This window comes from Colias croceus, chromosome 30 (genome assembly GCF_905220415.1).
Source record: "Colias croceus chromosome 30, ilColCroc2.1".
NCBI lineage: Eukaryota > Metazoa > Arthropoda > Insecta > Lepidoptera > Pieridae > Colias > Colias croceus.
In genome coordinates this window covers 3272538-3290500 of record NC_059566.1, presented here as the reverse complement: position 1 = coordinate 3290500, position 17963 = coordinate 3272538, and the positions used below count along the sequence as shown (strand labels likewise).

At 33.7% G+C, this 17963-nt stretch overlaps 1 long non-coding RNA gene and 1 pseudogene across 3 annotated transcripts; one reads left to right on the top strand and one right to left on the bottom strand.

Moving 5' to 3' along the window:
* Window positions 1-811: 811 nt before the first annotated feature.
* Window positions 812-1627, top strand: LOC123704608 (annotated as a pseudogene).
* Window positions 1628-13664: 12037 nt separating this feature from the next.
* Window positions 13665-17594, bottom strand: LOC123704612. 3 transcript variants are annotated; one of them, XR_006753149.1, is made up of 4 exons: window positions 16602-17594; window positions 16240-16281; window positions 14644-15726; window positions 13665-14449 (listed from the first exon to the last, which is right to left on the bottom strand). It is a non-coding gene; the product is annotated as an uncharacterized LOC123704612 (long non-coding RNA). The 3 variants fall into 3 exon arrangements; XR_006753148.1 differs by having other exon boundaries at window positions 14659-15726; XR_006753150.1 differs by having other exon boundaries at window positions 13665-14408; window positions 14659-15726.
* Between the last annotated feature and the right edge of the window lie 369 nt (window positions 17595-17963).

Here is a 17963-nt window from a genome sequence, read left to right as displayed (position 1 = left end):
GTTTTTAGTGATTTTGATGTACTGTGGGGGTAAGTTTATAACAATTAAACTTTTCGGGTAATACTCTCAAAGTGTTCTGTTACTTTTATCAGGCATCTTGATTAGTTAAACCTTAGATTAACTCGTTGTTCTTACTATTTTACTTTTTTGAATTAACATATGGCTTTACTTAATTGTTTTGTTCACTTTAACTTGATTGTCGTTTACTTTCTTATAGTGCGATTGCACTTTAAAATAAATACCACGTGGCAATTTTACACAGTATTCCATAGTAAAAAATATACGTTGATTTTCCATTTTTTATATAGATAATTTATATTTTTTTGTGATTTAGCTTTTTAGAAAATGTTTGTCATTAAAAACAATATTTTTAGGAAGTGGACCACAGGCAGGTTCGTCCAGAAATGTAACTGGACACGACATCATTACATCTCAGCGAGGAAGTTCGATACTACTTCGTGCAGGACACAAATATAATAAAGACCGAGAAAATAAAGATGGTTCCTGTATCTGGAGGTGTTCGAAGAGGACTGTTGTGTTCGAAGCACCAATCAAAAAATGGCTCAGTTCACATTTGACAATAGCGTACTTACCTCTACTTTTAAGGGTAGTGAATTTTATGCTATGAAAAAAGATGATCTGTTTTTAACAAATATGACAATATGTTTCAAAATCCACGGCAGAAGGAATTGTGAAGGATGTTTCAGCAGCAATTGCAAGGCTGTACCTAAACTATTTATTTATTTAAATACTTTATTGTACTGCCAACAAAAATTACAAAAAGAAATCTTATACTAAAAGAAGACAGCACAGATGGCGGCCTTATCACTTATAAGTGATTTCTTCCAGGCAACCAACTAAAGATGTGAAAACATAATAGAAAAAGGAAGGAGAACTATATGTTCATTCACGATAACACTCAACAAGATTTCTATAACATTGCAGGATTTCCACGTATATTGGGTGCTATTGATGGTAGGATAGATGGACATATCTTGATCCAATCACCTAATTCAAATATAGGTGAAGAATTCAGGAACAAGAAGTCAGTGTTTTCACTCAATGTTCAGGGTGTGTGATTCACAATTGAGGCTTATGAATGTTGTGGCCCGTTGGCCAGGATCTGCACATGATGCCACAATTTTTAACAATTCTGAGCTACGAGCCTAATGTGAAAATGGCACTTATGGAAATCGGTGGCTGATTGGGAACTCAGCATATCCTTGTAAGACATATCTCCTAACAGCCTTACAGAACCCACAAACAGAAAGTGAGGAACGGTACAATTCTGCTCATATTAGATCTAGGAATACTATAGAAAGGTGTTTTGGGGTATGGAAAAGAAACCTGTCCTCTCTTTGAAAATACGACTTTCCCTAGAAACTACCCAATCAGTTAAAATTGCCACCGCTGTACTGCATAACATCTGCAGATAAAGAAATTTACAGGATGTTGAGCCTGAGGTAGATATACCTAACCAAAATATATCATTTGAGGTGCAAAACATCCCTTACTCTCATCCTATAAATGACATTCAGGTGCGACAAGATTTAATTAATAATTATTTTAGTAGGTTAATATTAAGCAACTTTGTCTAATTTTATCATAATAAACACTTGTGATATTAAAAACCAAAGTTTTTTTTTTCCAAAAAAATTATAAATATTTAAATTGCGCTATCAGAATCGAAATTATTTCTCCCGTTGACTCAACAACCCAACTTAAATTATTTCTTTACTGTTCTGATATTTAATAAAACAATTATTATTAGCTGTTTTACTTAGAATATTTTACAACACTTGAAATGTAAAACATATTTTATTAAGGAAATAAAAGGCTTTTTATTTTATATATTTATTATTTACTAGATTTCCGCCCGCGGCTTCGCCCGCGTTTGCATAGGAAAACCCGCATAGTTCCCGTTCCCGTGGGATTTCCGGGATAAAAACTATCCTATGTGTTAATCCAAGTTACCCTCTATATGTGTGCTAAATTTCATTGTAATCGGTTCAGTAGTTTTTACGTGAAAGAGTAACAAACATCCATACAAACTTTCGCCTTTATAATATATATTAGAATATTAGATTAAAACAAACATAAATTGATAAAAATTTCATTTATTATTACACACTTTACACATATACACACAATTTACACACACTATACACTTAATAATAAATTGTGTTAAGTTATTGTTAGCAGGCGCTGGTTTTGGTGAAATAAAAGCCCACACAAAAACTTTTAATGAACTGTATTTGTTATATTTAACTTTTCAAAAGGTCTAAAACCTATCAGCTGGTAGCGAGCCCATCACCTTGAAGCCTTTGCCTTAAGCTTAAAACATGTTATACATTTGTAAATCACACGTTTGATCTCTCTAATAGCATTGACAATGTAGTATCTTTGATTCAAACTAGCAAGCATTAACTTTTGACTGGCATGCATTAAATGATGAATATAATCAATTGTGTGATTGATGACCTTTTTGGCAATATAATGGGATGCCTTTGCCGATATGGTATGTTTGCATTTTGCAACCTTCCGCCTACACGCAGAAGACCTGTGCCATCTAAAAAAGGACTTCAAATTTTAAAATTTTAAAACTTAGAAAGGAGAAAACAGGAGATGACCCAATATATGAAGAAATATGTCACAAAGGTTATGAAGCAAGCAAATTTAGTAGAGACATGGAAATGAAGGTACTTACCCTCACTTCAAGCTTGGTGAGAAGGCCACAAAAGCCATGGTTATTGGGTTAGCATTGCAGGCATCAGCCCCAACTTATGGCTGTGATAAGACATTATTCTTATCTTCTAATGGAAAGATATGCGACAATACTCAATGTACATTGTACACACTACACATGTCAACATGTATTCAATACCAATAACTACTGGATCTGTAATCTGCTTTTACCCATTGAGCCCCGAGCGGCCCGATCGGTCCACGACACAATAGATTTTCTATTGTGTCTGTGATTCCGGGGGCTGAGTTTAATACAGTTGAAGGTAATAAGATTGAATTAAGGATCAGTAATTCTAAAGGAGGCCTTCACCCTCACAAACGAGGGGTTCTTGCAAGACTTAGTACTTAGACTTAACAATGTAAAATTGTAATAGATTTAAAGTTTTTTTATATATTTTGTTAAAATAAGGTTAACATTTAAAATTTCTGTATGTAACTTTTTGCAAGAAATAAAAGGCTTTTTTTTTTAATTCTAAAGCTGTCAGCAGGTATCAGTCAGCATATTATGCCTGTATAGTTCAGGATACATCGCCCATTTTTGCAAGTGACTACTATCAAGCTGATTTTCCGTTTGTAGTTTTATTTTGATGAGACACCGAATAATTTCGTGTACGAAACTCTCGATTGTGGTAGCTAACAGAGATAACAAGAATAAAAATTTTTGATTTGATGGTTCTCAAATATTTATTACGCAATTTGTAGGACAATATGTCTGTTGAATTATATAAACATTAACTAAGTGAAAACAAAAAAATCAGCTTGTTAGTAATCATTTATGATGACCTCGTTATCGATACACTTTGGAAAGGGGGACTCTTTGAACAAACCATAGATTTTGTAGGACAAATATTTTTTCGAATAATTTAGGTAATTATCTTGAGATTGAACAAAAAAAAATTCATTCAGTTAGTAATAAATATTTGAGAACCATAAAATCAAAATTTTTTATCCTTGTTATCTCTATTAGCTACCACAATCGAGACTTTCGTACACGAAATTATTGGGCGTCTCATCAAAATAAAGCTACAAACGGAAAATTAGCTTGATAGTAGTCACTTGCAAAAATGGGCGATGTATCCTGAACTAGTAGCTTTAAAGTAAATACTGAGACAGCATGGGAGTGCAAGAAGGTTGGTGGATATAAATATACATCTTTTACACATGAGAATATAATCCATACTAATATTATAAATGCGAAAGTAACTCTGTCTGTCTGTCTGTTACTCAATCACGCCTTACTGAACCAATTTGCATGAAATTTGGTATAGAGATATTTTGATACCCGAGAAAGGACATACGATAAGTTTTATCCCGGAAATCCCACGGGAACGGGAACTATGCGGGTTTTTCTTTGACTGCGCGGGCGAAGCCGTGGGTGGAAAGCTAGTAATTAATATAATAAATATTACCACATGGATATGGATGTAAATCTGACACAGTTGGGTGTGATTCATTCTGCTGGCATCAAACGTCATGTACATGGTATAAATGGGTTATGGAACCAATATACAATAAATGCTACAAATTATATCACAAGACAAGTGAAATATGGCAAACTAGTATATTTATTAAATATAAACAATCCAAGTTATAACTTAAATGGCTATGACATTGAAGGTCTGAAAGATATGCCAATAGTGCTTACATCATTTATATATATTATAAAGGCGAAATTTTGTATGGATGTATGGATGTTTGTTACTCTTTCACGTAAAAACTACTGAACCGATTACAATGAAATTTAGCACACATATTGAGGGTAACTTGGATTAACACATAGGATAGTTTTTATCCCGGAAATCCCACGGGAACGGGAACTATGCGGGTTTTCCTTTGCAAACGCGGGCGAAGCCACGGGCGGAAATCTAGTCATTTATAATGGAAACCATGCATTTGAGAAATTCTATTTTTATAGCTGAAGGTAAAGCATATGAAGTTTATTCTAGTATGACTAATTTTCCTATCAAAAATACAATAGAAGAATACCAAATGTCACTAGACAAGAAAACATTCACAGCCTACACAAGCATACTCCAGTGTGATATAATTTCTTGCAAAGGGAACTGTTCTTATGATGAACCTGCTACAGATTTTATTTATTTATTTACATCACATAGAACTTACTATCATTACGATTCTAACCTAATTCGACAGTGTTTTTTTATAAATTAACAAAAACAAATCTCATCTATCAAACATCAACATCATTAAAATTAAAAATAAGTACTACTTAACAATTATAATCTTAATACAATTAACATTCCCGATAACATAAAATATATAAGAGCACCTTCGAAAAATCACTCAAAGTACAAGAGAACACATCTATTTTATTGTGTACTTCATTAACTGTACGGAATGCACAAAAAAGAGGGGATTTGGCTAAAAGATTAGTCCTCGCTACTGGACCAACATACAGTAAATTGATACAGATAGATTAACAACAAACGTATATAACCAGATCCCTAATGGACAAGTCTATAAAAATGGAAATTATATCATTAAGAGGATATACCTATATCAGCATCAGCAAATCTTGTTATTGGTTCTGTAGAGATTGATTCATTGCAAGTACCACCACGTTATTGCAAACTTTCCTTGTAGCTATAGCATGTACTAGTTGTGATGACAAACCACAGGCTATATTAGCTTATGATATCAAAGCTGAAGGACTTCTGGAGTTTGAAACCAACTGTTCTTGGACAAAACAGTTCCTTAGTTGCAGTCCAGAGCCGTTTATTATGACATTAGAAACTGAATCTGATAAATCTATACTAATATTATAAAGCTGAAGAGTTTGTTTGTTTGAACACGCTAATCTCGGGAACTACTGTTCCGATTTGAAAAATTTTTTTCGGTGTTGGATAGCCCATTTATCGAGGAAAGTTATAAGCTATATATCATCACGCTACGACCAACAGGGGTGGGGCCACGGGGGTGAAACCGCGTGGAGCAGCTAGTGCCTAATATGTATAAAATCTACAAATCATACAATAATAGTAGATTTTAACTACATATTTTTCACGGGATCATTATCATTATTGAAAACTTATTATTCTAAGAACACTATTATCGCAATCGCAAACTTAAATGGTAGAGCCAACTAACATCGACGTAGAGATAATAGATGGTTTTTATTTTTTACACCAAATAGGATCATCCATTCCACAGACTTTTGCAAAAATTGCCGAATCTATTCTAATCAAATTGTGCTCAACGAATGCAAAAGAAATACATCTCATATTTGATCGTTATTTATCACCATCAATAAAAGATGCTGAACGTAAAGGTCGACAAGAATTCGACATACCTTATAATATTTCAGGTCCGCAACAAAAAAGACCAAATGATTTTTTGCAAAGCCTAAAAAATTACAGATTTAAGGATGCTTTGGTACATTTTTTGGCAAATTATTGGGAAAACAATCACTTAGTGGAAATAATCAGGAATAAAAAAATATTCATTACCGTACAAGATCTATGCTATTCTTACGAAGTACACCAGGATAAAATTGTTAAAACGGTAGAAATTGATTATCTGTGTAAACATGAAGAGGCTGACACACGAATAATTTTTCACGCCCACAAAGTAGCATCAGGATCCAGAATCTTAATAAAAGCCTCTGATACAGACGTTTTAATTATTGTACTTGGCAATATACACAAAATGTCACATTCAGTAATTTTTCTAGAAAAGTCAGCAACAAAAAAACGAAAGATTTGGCATTGAAGCTGGGTCCCAAATTATGCAAAAGTCTGCCAGCTTTTCATGCATATACTGGGTGTGATTACACATCAGCTTTTTATAATAAAGGAAAGGTAAAGCCATATAAATTGTTTTCGCAAAATGAAAGCTACCAAAGCACTTTTATGTCCTTAAAAGATGAAGCCGACATTTTAATAAATGAAAAAATGGACATAGTACAAGAGTTTACTTCTGCTATGTATGGAATCAAGCACTGCACTAGTGTTAATGAAGCCAGGTTTCATATTTTTATGAAAACATATGCAGCAAAAGAAGATAGTGAAAATTTTTTGAAAATAATTAAATCGTTTGATTCAAACACAATTCCACCTTGCTGGATCTCATTAAAGCAACAGATATTACGAACAATTTATATAAATTCAATGTGGCTCAATGCAACAGAATCTGATTGCATAAAACTTAATCCTAAAAATTGTGGTTGGATTCTCGAAGATAATTTAAAGCCTATTGGATTTATTGGAGATCAAACACCATTAAGTGTAGAAGATATAATAGAAATGAATGATGAAGAAGAAAATGAAGTAGAAGATGACGATGAATTATCAGAATCAGAAAATATTTCTTTAGATGAATCTGATGTAGAATATTAATATTTTATATGAATATACTTTTAACTATCTATTTTTTTCGTTTCTATTTCGTTTTTAGTTCTGTTTCACTCTACCACACAGAACAGTACACACTGAACGTCTTTGTCACACGCCTCGGTAGATACGATTTTACGCAACTTTAAAGCCCGGCAACCGTGTTTCATGACTGGTTTTTTGTAGGCAACCTTATACCATTGTGTTCGCAATAAAATTAACTTTATTATTATATAGATTTTTTATTGGTTGCCAGATAGTTGTAAATTACTAAGTTGAGTTACCTGTTCATACCTGGCAACCTAACCCTTATGACCATATTATAATGATAAGCAACCTCACGTTTACATGTTCCTCAATCTACGTACTTTCCATTGGCATCATATTTTATGAGTTAACAAGTAAATGTAAATTATAAAAAATAGTTAATTATTAAATTTTTAATTAAAAATATCCTTGACCGAATTTCTTTAGGCAACCCACTTGCAATACCTTTTAATACAAATAATCATTGATGAAAAAATATACTCATGTGGTTGCCCGATAGATGAAGGTCGATGTATATACGGATCTCGGACTATATGGAAGCTCTTGAATCGACACTATCAGATAAAGCATTCTGGGGAACGTTTATAGGATCCCTTAATAAAATGGCACTGTGTTCAGTTGCAAGTGTTGCATTAATCAAATTAGCTAGGTTAGGTATCCATACTAATATTATAAATGCGAAAGTAACTCTGTCTGTCTGTCTGTCTGGTACTCAATCACGCCTTAACTACTGAACCAATTTGCATGAAATCTGGTATAGAGATATTTTGATACCCGAGAAAGGACATAGGATAGGATTTATCCCGGAAATCCCACGGGAACGGGAACTATGCGGGTTTTTCTTTGAATGCGCGGGCGATGCCGCGGGTGGAAAGCTAGTAGCATATAAGACTAGTAATGATCTAAAAAAATCCAGAATATAATTAAAGTATTTCTATTCACCTGTATATTGCTCATTTTTATTAAATTTTCAGAAAACCTTTTAAACTCTATTTTTAATTGAAGCAGCAAGCAGGGACATAACACACAAGTGACAGTCAAAATGCTTTTCTACCTAGTTACTGCCGTGATGGCGGTCTTGGTTAGTGCTGAAAGATTATCAGTTTCAGTTAACAACGGGATTGTTTAGGTTGTTGGGGATAATAATTGCACTTTTAACGTTGATGGGAATAACACTGAAAGTCCAACAATAAGCGACAGTACCAGGCTGGTAAATGGCAATTTATTAAAAAAAAATGTCCTGACGAAACGACGACGTTTGTTTAAAAAAAATGATTAGCTATATACTCTCTGTTCCCGCCACTTCAGCATTTACTGAAAGAGTCTTTTCGGTCATGAATGTGAAGTGGGAGGAAGAGAGAAACCGAGCTTCATTAAAATTAATTCAAAATGAGCTCTTGATATATATAAATTTAGATTTGGAATGTTTGGATTCATATAATTCATTTAAAAATAATAAAAAATTGTTAGGTACTGCAAAAAGTACAAAAAAATACATTTTTAAAAATATTAAATAAATGATACTCTTTTTTGTAAGTCCGTACTCTTTATTTACCTCCTTTGAAATCAGATATACTCTATTTCTTCTAATAAAAGTTGGCAACCCTAGTACCAGCATTTCAACAATTACACCATACTTTGGATTGATACAATGGCGATGTGGATTGGTAGACAATGTAGCACATTCTGTGTGTACAATCAGTAATAACAAAATGTAAAAATAATACAGTTCCAATAGTTATTGGGGTTATAATTGCTATAATTCTGATGATGGTGTTTTCAATATTAGCCCTGACAGTATTTCGTTAATATTTGAGGAAGATGTTTATGGAAATACTTATGTGGTTTATAATGTGGTCCGAAAGAAAGAGAGAAATGGAAATTAAGAGATACGATAAAATAACTGGTAACATGATTGAAGTTAAAAACAAGGTTATAATGACTGAGGTAATGCATAGAAGATTGTTATTAACAGGACATTCTGAACAAGAAGAAGCTATTTACTCAGAGATTGTATATTCAACTGAAGCAAGAGAAATAGATAGGCTTCTTGAAGTGTCAAAAAAGAGTACACAACAAACTTATGAAATGAGGGAACATAAATAAAAATACAGTCCAGCAAAGAATATTGTGGTTGGCACAGCTATTTTAGCAGCAATGTCACCTAACCCTACATATGCATGTGAGCAGATGCTATACCTTAAAAGCAATGGTAGAGTTTGTTATAACAATAGATGTTATGATTTATCAACTTACTCTCTTCTATTATCTGATGGGCAAAGTGCATGTTTCCATGATCATGAAAATAACAAGCTAACTATAAAAGTAGATAGGATACACCATGATGAGCGATATTCACATTTATATGATACCTCAACGTACAACATTACTAATTTCACATGTGTACGGACTCATACCCTTTCTTTGGCGCGTTATTATAGACACATTTTATTTGTTTTATTTCGATCTTACCAATTTTGACTTACAACACTTGAGTTTAACTTACCCATGAACAACTCCTCTTTGGAGGCCCCTTCAGGGCTGTGAAAATTGTAGTAACACTCGTCATTTTCTAATCGTATTTTTGCTGGTGGCTGTCATCATCATTAGCGTGGTTGACGTAATCTTGGGCGTGCTCAACGTGCGCATAGGTGCTCTAGTTAAGAAAGTCTGTGACTCAATTGTGGAAAATGGGTGTTAACATGGAGCACGGATACTACACCCAACAGCGGTCCTACCATGACGAAATTCAATGACTTGGAATTGCTATGGGGCTGGATCATGCTGGTATGGAGAAGAGTGTGGAGCAGGTTATAAGTTGGACAAACTAGCTAAGAATAGTACATTGCCACATGGTTATGGTTGTAAGATGTCTACTGTATCTTGTAATGGTTTGTGTACATGTGGAGTATCATGTGTGTGGTATCGTTGGGAAGTAGAGCCAAATTTAAGAGACTGCTAAAGTTTATCATGCATATTCAACACTATGGGAGAGTCAGATAACGTACAAAGAAATGAGAAAAGTTGTTAAATTTAACACAAACAATCCAAGACTTGACTTAAATGATATAATAACTGGTGTAATGAACCACATTCCAATATATGTTCGTAGTGTATCAAATGAGAAACCAAGAACAAGAAAAACAATTGTTGAATATAAGAGACAGTATTATAATATAGATTCTGGCCCACACAACATGCCAAAGGATGAGAATGATTGCAAGAACAACTACAGGCACTACAAGCCCTAATGGATCATACAATGAACTGACTGACTTATGAAGCTCAAAACCTGTCGCTTTGTGTAGGAGTTGAACAGTTCATATTGGGGACTAGTGATATTAAATGTATCTAACTGTGTATTATATGTGATACCTAGTGTTTTTACATTTGAAAGTTTATCCTTACACAGGTCCACTTCTGACTGAGTTTTTATTTATTTAAAATGTGACATTAAAAAATTTTACTTGATTTAAAATCCTAATGTGTTGACTTTTACTCTCTTATTATTTTTTATTGTTGTTATTGTTTCGTTGAATTCCTTTCTTGCTATGTTTCTCGGACAACTGAAGAAGTTCTTTGCGTGAGCTCAATTAAAAGAAAGAAATATCGCGTTTATGAAGTTATTACCACAAACTCAAGGATTTCATTCATTGTTCCAGGTCTCGAAGAGGGTGACAATGCAAGACGGTTAGAGTTCTGCCGAATTTTATTGCACACAAATGTTGAAGATGGCGATTTTTTGAAAAGAATTTTGTGGACTGACGAGTAAAATTTTAGCCATGAAGGCTTAGCAAATCTGCACAATTTGCATCACTGGGAGAAAAGGGGCCAAAATCCGCACAAAAAAAGGCAGACTTCCTTTCAGCGAAAATTCAGCATAAATGTTTGGGCTGGTGTTATTGGGCGAAATCTTGTCGGCGTATCTTTTTTGCCAGATCGTCTCAATGGATACAATTATTTAGAATTTCTTTAAAATGATTTACCTGAACTGGTACTACCAGTTTTAGAAGATGTGCCAATTGTTTTTCAAAATGATGGCTGTCCGGCACATTACCAACGAACGGTACGAGAGCATTAAGATAATGCATTTCCAAACTCGTGGATTGGTAGAGCTGGCCCCATTCCATGGCCAGCACGGTCCCCAGATTTGACACCCCTGGATTTCTACGTAAGGGGACGTGCTAACAGTTAGTGTATGCAACAGAGGTGCAGAAAAGAAATTTTAGTGGAACGAATAAACACGGCATTCGGCTTTTAACTTTTAACCTCGGAAATAAGAAAAAGGTGTCGTGCATGCATTAGGTGTGGAGGCGGCAAATTCGAGCAAACTTTGTAATTTTAAATTAATAAAAACAAGTTAATATAAAAAAACGTATTTTCATTATCTTGACCCTAGCAACAAAGTATCTCTTAGGTCGACCCCTGGTGTATTATTTCTGTCATGTAGCATAATATCGTTAAGGGTAATAAGTAAAGAACTTTAAAAAAAAAGCATATATCTGCTTGTAAGGTGGGAACGAAGTTGTTTATCAAATTCTTTTCGATAAAGTATATGACGGTAAGTAATTTAGTTGAATCTTAACAACATGTAGTTTTCCAGTGAAGTTATGCTGAAATAATCACATGGGAACTATCTACGGGTAAATTATCAAAAATATATTTAGAATTGGAACAAATATCCAACTAACGTAAATTGCGGTCAGCGATGTTTAATAACAGGAAAAAGATCTATCCTATAAGTACCGAATCCTGTAAAGCGATCCTTTAGTCAACTGCAAAACTGTAAGGAACAAGCTGTTAGGAATCTATGTATGTAAAAATAAAAATAAAAATAGAAAAAAAAACGTCCCCAAATCTATCCAAACCGTTCATAGCTCTACAGTTGGTTTTATATCAAAATGGGTAGTGGCAAATCAAAAGCCTTAACTGGTAAGGGGTTAATTAAGTTCATTGAAAATAGAAATGCGTCTAGATAAATTATCCAAGAACACGAAAACTTGATGAAAGAGAAAGAAGAAGGAACGTTTGGCGCTTCAACAGCTGCTGGATACTTTGGTGCCTGTCAATATGAAAATGAAGGATTGTTTTACGACCACAGTCGCGTCATTCTCCAAAAAGAAGAAGGCTCACAAACGTACATCAACGCAAGTTACATAGATGGTTTCGATTGTTAAGATGCATATATCACCACGAAGACACCTTTCTCATGGAAGGCAATTTCTAACTTCTGGAGGATGGTATGGGAGCATCAATCCGAAATCATCGTTATGCTCGATTTGCCGAAGACTAACGAGAAGACTTATACGTTTCCTTACTGGCACCCAGAAGAAGGATCGCCGATTCAATGCGGAAAATTGAAGATTACGACGTCGATAATCCATCTGGATCATCCAAATTTTGAACTTACGAAGCTAATCGTCACCCATAACGATGGAGGTTCGTTGTATGTAAACCACTTTTCATACAATAACTGGCAAGAAGACCTATGGCGAATAGCTTACCGCTGAAAGCTGACTTCATTCGGATTATATAATTATACCGCTATCAATGGTATTTTGCGCCATTGATATATCAATCTCACAACTTGAAAAAACAGACAAAGTTGATTTGTATTCTAATGTTTTAAAACTTAGGAGAGATAGGTATTATTGTCTAAAAAACGTAAATTACTATTGTTATTGTTACTTAGCTTTGAACATCTATGTTTCATTTTATTTGTAAGCATACATTTTTTTCTTTTCTAAATCATTTGTTTAAGGTCACTTTAGAGCACCTAAGTTGTTGACAGCTTCGCGTAGAAGTTTTTACTGTAGGTTTATACTCGATCTCAGAACAATTAGTTACATTCACGGAATATGTCAAAATTTTGTCAAAACCACGCACGATATCTTATGTTTAATAAAGCGATCTATTCAATGTTTAACTTTTTTTTTAATAATTTTCAAAAGAACTATTACTTACTTATTATTCAGGATATAACAGGATTATTTTGCGTCATTAACTCAATTGCAGCAACTTTAGCGGTCCAGCGCATATTAGTTTTGTGGTCATTCATGATTATTATAATCCCACCAAAAACATTTTCATGTAAAATGTTGCCAAGACGAGCCCATATGACAAGCACTGTCAAAAAGTTATCAGATCTCATGTAGAGCCAAGCTTCTAACACTACACGCCCTAACTCTACAAGGCCTAACTTCACAAACTCTACACCTTAGTCAAAATATGTGCCTTGGCCATTTCGCTACATTCACATCGGCGTAAGGTGAAAAATTAATTTACTGTTCATTACTTTGTGTTATACAATAGTTCTTGTAGTAACGAACGGCACTACCGTGCCCCCAGATAATTGTTATTAATAAAGTTGTTTAGATTACGTGATCAATAGTATGTACGCAAGTACTGACACGTAAACGGTGTTATCGAAGACCTTTGCTTTCCAATATCAGAGGTTCAGAGTTCATCACATGATAAAAACATACCTAATTTATGGGAGGTAGGTTAAAAATAAACAACATATTGGTAATGACTAGAATTTTTTTTTATTGACTAAATTTGCTTAAATAGATTAATTACCGTTGGATGATTTAACAAAAGCATATCTTTGGTTGTAAAATGAGAACGAAATTTCACAAATAATGCATAGTTTGATCGAATGGCATTCAGAAAGTAGTGCAAGACCGTGTATATAAAAGTGTACTGGTTGAGATTTGCATGGCTAGAACACCTCTGGTGTCTAATTCTCAGCACTACTGATCGTACTGATATGGTCGTCGTAGCTACTAGCTACTAGTTGATATAGACGAGTATCTATTGCTCAAAATATAGAAGTCCTTCCGATGCCTTTGCTTCCATGAACAACAATAGGTCCTGGTAACTGTCGGTTATGATACGCTGGTACCACAAAAAATTCATTATCTTCTTCATTCACAGCCAGCAAAAGTCAAGTAACTTGTCTACTGCAGTAATTTGGCCTTCCGGCCAGTCCAGGAATTTGAAGTGATGTACTATATATCCTTAACTCTCCAGTCTTTTTGTTAATGATATGAAGCACTGTTTCGGTGTAGTTGCTTTCCGACACGATCTTGTCCTCCTTCATTATAAAGTCGTTTACGATTGTGTCATCTTGATTGTAAGGAAAATACCGTATCTTGCTTGTTCGTAACTCTTCTTCGGCGCTAGTGAGCATCACGCGGGTGTTCTCTTACCACACCATGGTCCAAAAATTGTTCAAGTTACTATTTGTTGGTTATACACAGTTTACTGTTTGTTGTAGAGTTACAGTAACAAAATGTTATTTAGTTCTGATAATTCAATGTTGTTTAGCTATCAGTACCCCTAGTGTGAGTTTGATCGAGTACGAAACGTTACTATCGCGTCTGCGTCACAGCCGATTTAGTATGGGAAATCGAATAGCGCCCCTAGCGGACGTATGGGGAAGCTTTGATTCCCCATACAAATTTCGCTGTGACGTAGACGCGATGGTAACGTTTCGTACTCGATGAAAACTCACACTAGCCACACAGAGCTCAACGGGATTGTTCTCAGAGCCAAACGGTGTAGTTGGGAGAGCTTCGTTGCGCAGTAGTGGAGTGCGCTGACATATTTGACAAACCTTCTAAAATGACACATATAATTATTTCGTTACTGATCCATATTATTAAAAATGTATCAGGACAATTAAGTCTCCAGTTTATTTATTTAAGGAAATAGGATTTTTTTTGTCAAATTGAATTTCGTCAGAACAGTTTTGTATTTATGGTTTTACAAGGTTAATTTGCAGTGACTATTAATTTAATTTATTAGTTTAATAAATTGTGATACGTAATAAGTAGGGCCAGGAATTTCGCAGTTGTTTAAATGAGCATTCATATGTTTAACCTCAAATTTGAATAAAGAAAAAACGCCAACTTCTTGGCCCTAGTAATAAGTTATCGGAATACATTAAAAAGACCCCATTTAACACAAAATAAAATTTGTTTTCGTTTATTTTCTTTTCTTGTGCATATAGGGTAGTGATTTTATGTCCAATATTTATTGATATAATTAAGGAAATAAGATAATTTTGTGAGGAACATATTTTAATTTTACAAAAAATTTTAATATGTAATCAAAGTTCTATTATTATTTTATTTCTATTATAATACAATTCTCATTTGTCATATACAATTATTATTGGCAATATAAATTCGTTCGGCCGCATTTATTAATTAAATTATCAATGCTACACCGTAAAAAAAATTATTAGGCAGACTGCCTAAAATTTGTTATAGTCTCGGAACGATCCTGTAGAGTTGTGAGGGGTAAATAACGTCTCAGAGCTCAACGAAGTAGAGTTACAGGAGCCAAAAGGTATTGTTACTATAAGAATACGTTAACCTACTTGCACTTTTTACAACTAACTATATACTATATCAAATTTTTGTACATCGAACAGCGAAAAACGATCATCAATTAATCCTTCGAATTTTTAAATGATATCATTTGCAGGACGATTAATTTTTGATCCTAACTTCACATCTTGTAGAAATCTGGTAACGTTCACTCAGCGGTGTCGATGCATCCTTTACAGCTTGAAGCGCTAAAACAAATAGCATGATATTAAAATGAAACATATTGAATTTCAGAGAAACAATAAAGAAAGATGAATATATTTTCGACTACTAATGCAAGAAAAAAAAAACAATTTTTACGGCATTTATTTTGCCGTGCAAACTTATTCTATATTATTCTAAATATTGAAAAATAAATATATAATCACAAAATAAGTTATATTTCTGACTTTTGAAGAAAAAATTAAGAAAGAAGAATATTGCACCTTAAATATCATGGAAAAACACTAGTTTCAACACTTATGACATTTTTAAAAGACATTTATATATCTTATATATCTATATATCTTTGTAAATTAGGTTCGTTTACAATAATTGCGCAGTACTTATCTTTTCTGGTTGGACAATGGTGCAAAAGATTCAATAGTATCTGTATTTTATGTTAATCAAGTTTATTATCGAAAATGAGATTATGAGGCGTGCACTTTTGGATGTTCTAAACTTTTTTTGATCACTAATGAAAAAAAAAAACAATAATTTACCTTCACTCATCGGCCTCGGTTCATCCTCTACCGTTCGAAGAGCTGAAAAAAATAACATGCTATTAAAATAAGCTATAATGCTGACTTTCAGAGAAACAATAAAGAAAGAAGAATATAATTTCGATTACTAATGCAAGAGAAAAAAAAGGATTTTGCACGGCTTCATGTTGCCGTGCAAACTCATCCTATATTATTCAAAATAATATTGAAAAATGAATATATAATTTCATAATGAGTTACAATATTGACTTTTAAAGAAAAAATTAAGGAAGAAGAATTTATTTCCGTTAGCAAATGCAGTAAAAGAAAAAATAAATAAAATGAAAGTGTCGAAATTTTTTTTAAAGACAATTAGTACATACATGCGTTTTTCTCGAGCGTAACGAGCACAGCAATAACCACTTTTTTCCCGAACATCTTCGTGGGGCTCCTGAAACTGGAATGCGCTTTACGCTACAATGGGTCGGTTTTTATACGATTTATTATCATCTCCACGCAAAGTTCATATGAAGTCTAAACAACTATTCATTTTGTATTCAAATAAAACGACAATTGATAGCTTATCATTTGACTCGGACTTGTGGGCGATTATTTGCTGATCGGTTTTCCCCAAAAAACATGTTCAATATTATAATATTATTAATATAATATTCCCCTCTTGACGACTAATAAATAAGGATACTATTAAAAAAAATAGGAAAACGGTTGACCTTTAAGGCCATCCTTGCAACTTCCCGCTTATCCTAAGCACCTATAATTTATGTGTCATTTTGAGCTCTCCGAGCTCAGAAATCTTATCAAAGTTCGATGAAACACGAGTTTTTTAATTTTTAAACTGCTGTAACTTTTGAATGAATCAACGGATTTTCAAGTGGTTGGCAGCGATCGATGTAGTTTTTTGAGCTGTATAAAAACGTTCGGAACGAAAAAATTGATCTGATAAAACATTTCGGAGTTATTACAAAAAAAAAAAAAAAAAAACACTTTTTTCGACAACGATATCTCACGAACGCATCAACCGATTTTGACGAATTTGGTGGCGATCGATTCGGGTATTCAAACTAAAGAGATGATTAGTTTTTGAATTCGATCGGTTCAGCCAATTCGGAGATATTTTGAAAAAATGAAAAAATTAAACACTTTTTTTACACATTATTTTACCTCAAAATATTTCTTTATTCCATAACATTAACATTATATTATACGTATACGTTATCTTCACATTAATTATAAATCTACGAACTAATCTAGACAAATGAATGGAGACTGTGACCATTCATATTATCCCGGTACCGGCATTCGCCTGTGCCCCGCTTCAGAGTACAGTGAACAGGAAAACCACAGAAAACCTGATCAAGATATACCTGATCTGGCTCGGAATCGAGTCTGTCAATTTTTGAAAAAACTGCCAGGGGTCAAATCCAATGTGTTGACTTTTACTCTCTTATTATTTTTGTTATTGTTTCGTTGAATTCCTTTCTTGCTATGTTTCTCGGACAACTGAAGAAGTTCTTTGCGTGAGCTCAATTAAAAGAAAGAAATATCGCGTTTATGAAGTTATTACCACAAACTCAAGGATTTCATTCATTGTTCCAGGTCTCGAAGAGGGTGACAATGCAAGACGGTTAGAGTTCTGCCGATTTTTATTGCACACAGATGTTGAAGACTTTTTGAAAAAAAATTTATAGACTGACGAGTCAAATTTTAGCCATGAAAGCTTAGTA